Raw genomic sequence first — 8398 nt, 5'->3', positions numbered from 1 at the left:
GAAATGTATAATTGATGTGACTGAAATCTGAACATGTGACTCATCCCTTGGATGTTCTGTATTGCACGAGAAGGAAACATGCTTACATCATAGACTGGACCCCCGAAGGATGCAATTCAATGACAATAGACAAAGATGAAAATAAATAGATCTATTGATAGCATAGCAATGGAAATTCAAGTCAATAGCAATGAGACCAATGAACCTAGCACTATTGTGTACTTAACTCGCAAATAGATAGAAATTTAAAAATCTGCGAAATATGACCAGGATACATGGCCTTACCTTGACCAACAAACAGTTGGATTCAGCAAGCAGAGCAGTATGTTGCGGGAGAATAGGTGGATGCCACAGGTAGCGCACTGATGGGTATGCTCGAAGTGGTCACAGAAGTTCACGGATAGCACGACGACGAGCAGATTAGCATAGATCTCAGTGGTTCCCAGGTAGCACGTTCAGGAGTTGACTTGCAAAGCACAAAGATGTTCTCATGAGACATATCGAGTGGTTTTTAAAGTATTAGAAACTGGGGTGTGTTTGTGAATGAATGACGTATGTATGTCGTGGTATTAGGGGGGCGGCCAGCTTGAAGGGGAGGCCTGCCTGGAGACACGGGGTCTGAGGAGGCCATGTGACCGATGGCCCCTTGGCGTGGGACACCTTTTGAAGTGCACATGCAGTTTGGCACCTTGGCCTTTCGCGCCCCTGACAGCCCCCCATGCCAGCGCTCATCCCTGGGTGTGAACCGCCTTTGATAGAGGGGGGTGGGATGGATGGGCCTGGGGCGTGCAGATAAGGCACAGGAAGACTGCTGAATGGAGACACACTTATGTGGATTGCAGGGGGGCGGCCTGCCTCAAGGGAGGCCTGCCTGGAGACACGGGGTCTGAGGAGACCATGTGAACAATGGCCCCTTGGCGTGGTCTACCTTTTGAAGTGTACATGCAGTTTGGCACCTTGGCCTTTCGCGCCCCTGACAGCCCCCCATGCCAGCGCTCATGCCCGGGTGTGAGCCGCCTTTGATAGAGGGGGGTGGGATGGATGGGCCTGGGGCGTGCAGATAAGGCACAGGAAGACTGCTGAATGGAGACACACTTATGTGGATTGCAGGGGGGCGGCCTGCCTCAGGGGAGGCCTGCCTGGAGACACGGGGTCTGAGGAGACCATGTGAACAATGGCCCCTTGGCGTGGGACACCTTTTGAAGTGTACATGTAGTTTGGCACCTTGGCCGTTTGCGCCCGTCACAGCCCCCCATGCCAGCGGGGATCCACCAGCGCGAACCGCCTTTGATAAAGGGGGGTGGGATGGATGGCCCTGGGGCGTGCAGATAAGGCACAGGAAGACTGCTGAATGGAGACACACTTATGTGGATTGCAGGGGGGCGGCCTGCCTCAGGGGAGGCCTGCCTGGAGACACGTGGTCTGAAGAGACCATGTGAACAATGGCCCCTTGGCGTGGGACACCTTTTGAAGTGTACATGTAGTTTGGCACCTTGGCCGTTTGCGCCCGTCACAGCCCCCATGCCAGCGCGCATCCACCGGCGCGAACCGCCTTTATATCAATATACAGAATATCGCCTTTATATCAATGATAGTATATCGTTGCTTATCAATAACAAATGCCACATACCGGAGATTCTTGTGAGCACAGACCCACACTTCAACCGGTGTATTATAGTGGTCAAGACTGTATAATCCAATGGTAAATGTTAGTATAGATATATGTGTGACTTTTATAGAGACATAACCTACTGAAAGACTTTGAACAAGTGTGTTTTAGTGCGTGCATTATCGAGAATATGTTATGGTAGCTTAGATAGATAGTGACCACCCTGCTTCACAGCAACCAGACCTTCACCCATTCGGAGCACAGATGTCTGACCTCCATCCTTGAATGGAGACACACTTGATTCATTTAAAAAATCGAGACAACCGTTGTTAAAATATATGTGGTGTTTTATTTTGTATCTTATTTTCATGACACAAAAATACAAGACTTTAAAGATTATACAGGTCAGGTTGCAGCACAGCGAGAGAAAATCCCCTGTACTGACCGCTGTCACTCGGGAACGTTTTTCTAATGGCACGAAAGGCACAGGCGGGTATCACTCTTCGAACGCGGTGTCCAAGCCTCCCGTGAAGCCACCATGTAAAGGAACGATAGGCCACCAGCCTGTACCACCTGTGAAAAGGAATGAAACAAACTGTTTTTAAATGACCAAGATAAGTTTAATAAACGTTTGTTGTCTATGACAATTCTTGTAACTAATGGCATTTTACACGGACAAATGCTATCTAGACAATGCACACTATTGAACGACTTACACGCGTTACAATGATATGTAGATGTAATTTTGGATATAGTAGAAGAACATGAAATAGGAGTGGCATGACAAGCAGAGTATACTTACTCGTTACTCGGATTACGAGGACGAACAGTTGCTCGAAGTTCGTGCATAAGCACCATCATTATTCTCAACACGGCCCGTGTGAGGCAGGCTGCCCTGAAGTCTGGCAGCTCGGTGATGCATTGCGGTCGTGGCTCACCTTCCGAAATGTAGGCCAGGCATCCCGAGTTTTCTCGGCAGCAGCAGTTCTCGTCCTCAGTTGGCATTAGCTTGCACCGATTGCATGTGCACCAGGTGGAGACGCCGTCCATTCGACTAGGTCCAGGCTCTTCATCTGTTGATTCGTCCTGCCAACTGCCGTCCGAATCCCCATCGTTTTCGCGTGCTTCCCTTTCCAGTAGTTCCTCCTTGGTATACTCGGGCTCGTACATGTAGGGCATTATTGTAGCCATTGTGTGTTAAACAAACTAAAATAATTTATAGCGGTGGTACTGGTATCTGTTCGCACGGGCGACAAGCGGCGAAGGTAGCTGACCAGAGCACTGAAACGAGTCACAGAATACTCAAAGTAACACAGAGAGAGGAATGGAATCGAAAATCGGCTGCTGTGTGTTGTGAAACAGTCTGTTTATACTTATTGAGGAGATAGGCGTCCTGCCATTTCCATGGCGACACGTCATTAGCTGAAGCGCAGCAAATGTTGACACGAGACATGCTTTGGCGTTGGGAAATGGGCGGTACGAGTCTGCTGATGAAAAGCTCAGGGGCGGGGGAATTGATTTAGTGCCGCAAAAGCAGGTCAGCCAGGGCGATCGGGGAAAAGATAGGATTATCAGAAAATGGCGGCTCCCTGGTGCTTGTTTTCGTGTGCGTTTAATGGACGAAAACTCGGGTAAGGTCCATAGGAACGTTTTCTAAAATCGAGCCACTTAGGCTTAAAAAAACATGGCCGACCCGTAGGGACAATAACATTTTTTACTAGACCATGCCTTTAAGTCGAATGACATCTAATTGCCTACTCTTATGTACCCCTTAGTCATGATCACACTCTGGCACCATTGTTGTATATTTGCTGTATATTTTGCTAATAACTGCCTATTTCATATATATGCACTTTGCAGTTGTATTGCGTACTAAACTGCAATCTCTTTAACCTGTACATATTGCATATTCCACTACACGTTATTTTGTTTATACTGTTCTGCCAATTATGTAACATGTTATTCAAGCTTTGCATTATCTGTACTGTGCTTCGCATTATCTGTACTGTTGTGCCCTGATACCTATGGGTCTGGTGCGCATTATAAATGAATAAACTAAACTAAACTAAACTTTGTTGGAGCCCATCTGGCTCAATTTCCTTCATTAGGTAGTGGGCACTCCATTGTCCCCTTCCATGTTTAGGCACCCCCTTTCTTCCTTTTTTGCGAGGTCCTGAGGGTGCTTCCAAGACCCCCCCTCTTGCCTCCAAGCTGGAAATTAATGGAGTTAATATCTAACAAATAGAAAGAAAAAAAGGTTCAGTACATTACACACATATTTCCCTGGAAAATGTACACAGAATTGACAAAAACAACAGCATACAATTATAACAGATGACATTTTCACCAGTTTATTAAACCTTATTTATCTGTTTTCTTTCTCTTTACAATGAACACTGAGTAAAGTACTCCATGTGTGTATATATATCCTAGTTTCCATCTGATTTTCCATCCTTCCTCTTCATTCCTCAGCTCAACTTTTATTTGGCTCCTCAATCACTCGTGAAGCTGATCTGGGATGACAGCTTATCAACTGATTGATGTGGACCCATTTTTATTCTGTCTGTTCTCCTTTTGGGATGCAGATCTTGTCGGCAACCAGTGATATTTTATCTATAATTTTAAAGGCACCATGCAAAGATAGAATAGATTTCCGCTCCTTGGCCTGATTCCTTTAAAAATTGTACAGGTAAACCTTGTCCCCTACTTCATGCTCTTTCTTGGTGGTCTTTAGGTCATAATAGGTCTCCACTCCTTCAGCTGATGTTTATAACTTGTGCTGAGCATAAGCAAAAGCGGGCTGGAGGTGCTTACTTAAATTTTCAATGTACTAATGAGTACTATACACATTTATCAGGGTCTGCTCCTGAGTTCTGTAGAGCAGATTCAGAGGTAACACCATTATTCGGCCATTCATGAGCTCAAATGGAGACATCTTTGTTGCAGAAGATGGTGTAGACCTAATAGCCAACAAGACAATGGGCCTCATTACGACCCAGGCGGATTTCGCGGTGCTAAATGCACCGCGAAGCATGGCGGAAAGCCGCCGATAGCGCCATGGGGGTTGGCGGATTTACCGCCCCATTCCGACCTCGGCGGAGCGGTAAATCCCCAATCCCCATTCTGCCCTTCCCCATTCCCATTTTTGCCCCATAGGGTATAATGGGAGTGGGGAAGGAGTTAATTACGCCACCGTAAAATACGGTGGCGTAATTAACAACGAGGTCCCGTAGCGCCATGGTTTTCTCCGGCTGGTAAAACCAGGCGGAGAAAACCTCCATGGCGCTACGGGAACTCGTAGTATGGCGGAGAGGTACGCCATGCACTACGCTGGCGTAATACCCTCTCCGCCAGGGTCCTAATGAGGCCCAATAGGTAATCGGTTGTCCCAACTGGGTCCAGAGTCCACCACAAACTTCTTTAAGATACTCACTATAGTCTTGTTGTATCTCTATCCCCCGCTTGCTGCCAGGTGGTAGGCAATGTGGAGTTTTATTTTTACACTAGAATCTCTGACATCTTTGCCCTCACCTCACTGGTAAAATGGCTTCCTCTGTCCAACTCAATCCTTTGTGGGAGGCCGAAACAAGAGAAGATGTGATTGATCATTAGTGCAGCAGCTGTCTCCACCTTACAATTCGGGGCTGAAAGACATTCTACCCACTTTGTGAACAAGCATGTCACAGTCAACATGTACTTGTGTCCTCTAGAGGAGCGAATCACTGGCCAGATGAAATCGACTTGCAAATCTGACTAAGTCAGTGTCATTCCCCTTTTTTGTAGGGGAACTGTGTGTGTGAGTGAACTGGATTGAAATTGAGCACACACAAGACACCCCTTTACGTAATTGTCAAGGTCCTGGCCTATGCGTGGCCAGTAACCAGTCTTGCGCAAGATTTCTAATGTCGTGTGATACCCCCTGTGACCGTCAGTGGCCACCTGAAACCAATATGCAAGACGTAAGCTGCACAACAATAACAACATGCCAGTACTGCAACCATACCCTATCCATCAACACGCACACTGCACATCATCAGACCATACCCTCTGCAACACAATGCAGCAACATCCTGTCAGTATGCCTAATGCAAATGACCGCTGAACAGCATCACACCAGACATGCGTCCATGAGTGCGCACAAAGGAATCACACAAAGCCAATATACAGAATGTCACTGCCACACCACCACAGAAGTGCAGCATGCCAGCATGAGGACATCACGCGTGGAATGGCAGATCATTAAGAGTCTGGTGCCAACGGTGACAGGATCAATGCATACGATTAACTACACATCACATAGATCATGGCAACAACTGCCGTAGGCAACCACAGTGCATGAACACTAGCAAGGAATAGGAAACCCTGCATCAACTAGACAATGCTACCCACCCCTGTGGACCATGTGACTTCACACATTGGGGTTACTTTGAACATCTCCATTCATGCAGGGATATGTGGATGTGAGCAACAAATAACTGCAGGCTTGTGAGTGATAGGTACAGGTTACATTTGATTAAATCACTTACACATAACCAATGTTGCACCCATGCAGGTGATGCTGGCTATCCCTTGAAGAGGTGGCTCCTTACCCCTGTCCGGAACCCGCAGAACAGGCACGAAGAGGACTACAATCGTACACAAACCCGTACCCCTGTGGTAATCGAGCAGACCTTTGGCCTGTTGAAGGCACAGTTTCGCTTCCTCAGCAGGTCGGGTGGGGCACTCCTGTACGGGCATGAGAAGGTGGCCAAGATCATCATGGCATGTGTCATGCTGCACAACATGTGCATCAGACGGAACGTGCCTCTGCCCCCTGACATTGAACTGCAACCGCCTGGTGAGGCTGAGGAGGAGGAAGAAGAGGGGCTTGCACGTCAGGCAGGTGGCGATGCACAGGAGGGATGTGCTGTGCGCCAGAATCTGATAGACCAATATTTCTAATGCACATGGATGCGGAGGGTGCCATGGAGGTGGGACTCAGGGCACTGGGTGTGGGGGGGACATGGACACTGTGCACTGTTCACCAATAAAGCACACATACACAATCACCAATGTCCAGTCATGTGATTATTCTTGACACAACGGGTGTATTAACCATAAAGTGTATAGAAAGTGCATACATCCTTCTCCCCAAACACCCTCATCCCCCTCCCCCACCCCCCACAACTCCCCCAAACACCCTCTCCCCCTCCAGCTCCCCCCACAACTCCCCCAAACACCCTCTCCCCACTTCCCCCTGTAAAGGAGGTCCCAGACATGACCTGCAGCCCTGCCCCTCATTTCGAGCTACCAGGAAGGTACTCGCCAAGGCACGTGATGTATGAAGAGTAAATGAACCAACAGAGAGTTGCACTAGGATTTTGCCCAGTGTACATTAGAAGATCAGTACCTGTTGAGGCGCCCATAACCAGACAACCCTGGGCGGCACGATACCCTATCAGACAGCCATACCAGCCGATGATACGAAATGAGTCCAAGAAGAAACCCCAAGAGCCTTAATGAAGGGCCAATGGAAATGACAATGGCCCAAAATCAGCACGTGAGTAAGCAAAGGCAGCTATTGAAAATGACACGTTAGAACAAGCTGTTATGCAAATCGATGTAATGAACGCAGGAAGGAGACGATGCTAAAAATAAAGGAAACGGTGCTATGAGGCAAGATAGAAGGAACCGACCTGTCAAACGTGTGTAAATAGGCTTGGAACGCAAGATGCTAAGAAATCGATACTGCTTGCAATGCCTAATAGAAGATAGAGCGGCATGCGCCAATTATATAGCTACCACAAAAAGCACGTTATACGAGTGCGACTCCATTTTGTAAAGCAGAAATGGGCCCAGGCTGCCAGAGGCCTGGCAGGCCAAGTTTCACAAATCAGCCAGAACAGAGAGGAAGAGCGGAATCGAAACTCAACAGAGAGGGGCTCATGCCTGGGAAATCGAGGTCACCCAGAGAAGGGAGGAGAGCGTCAACTTGCAAGAACCAAACTTCAGAGCATACCAGCTCGCCCGTGAAGGTCAAGATAAGAGAGGCACAGGCAGGTGTTAGGGCCGAAGCAGAATTAAATACAATAAAAGCTTGAAACGGAAGCAAAATCATGGTGAATAGGCACGTTACCCGCCAGGCATGAAGAGGTACCATCGCCTGATGTCATCCAGAACCCAGGATGCCATAACTTTTCCCGATAAGAGGCTACAGTCCTGAGGCCAAACCCAGCCAACTAATTGACACATAGCCCTAAGATACTGATTGATGGAAGGGAGGCAGGGTGAAACTTGGTACACCAGGCCCTTGGATGTCCATTCTGCATGCTGCTAATTAAAATGGGGATTTATGTCTCGGGGTGTAACCTGCCCAATCACAATGGACCAAGTTATCTGGAGTCCTATAGATAGTGGAACCAATGAGATGTCGTACTTGTAGTGACGTCAATCACGTGTGATTTAGTGGGATAAGCATAGACGCGCACCCGATTAGAGATATCCAATCCGCCTGCCCTATTATCATATACAGATATAGCACCTATACATAAGTTACCTTTCCTAACCAATTATATTGCATGTCGAGTTTTTGTAGAGTTAGACGTCATGATGACGAATATTGCCTATAAGAATTGCTGTTCAACTAAAGTTGAAGGAAGTCGGAGCGAGACAGGTGATCGCACTACTGCTGATTCCCATTTGTTTCTCTGTTTGATGTACTTGTCATTAAATGGACTTCCCTTTGCCAAACTACTGAGTCCTCGTTATTGAGTCGTGTCGGAGTAAGTGAATCCTGCACCCCCAGTCCTC

The sequence above is a fragment of the Ambystoma mexicanum genome, chromosome 14, assembly GCF_040938575.1.
Source record: "Ambystoma mexicanum isolate Mex_15411 chromosome 14, UKY_AmexF1_1, whole genome shotgun sequence".
NCBI classification, from domain to species: domain Eukaryota; kingdom Metazoa; phylum Chordata; class Amphibia; order Caudata; family Ambystomatidae; genus Ambystoma; species Ambystoma mexicanum.
This window is presented reverse-complemented; position numbering follows the sequence as displayed.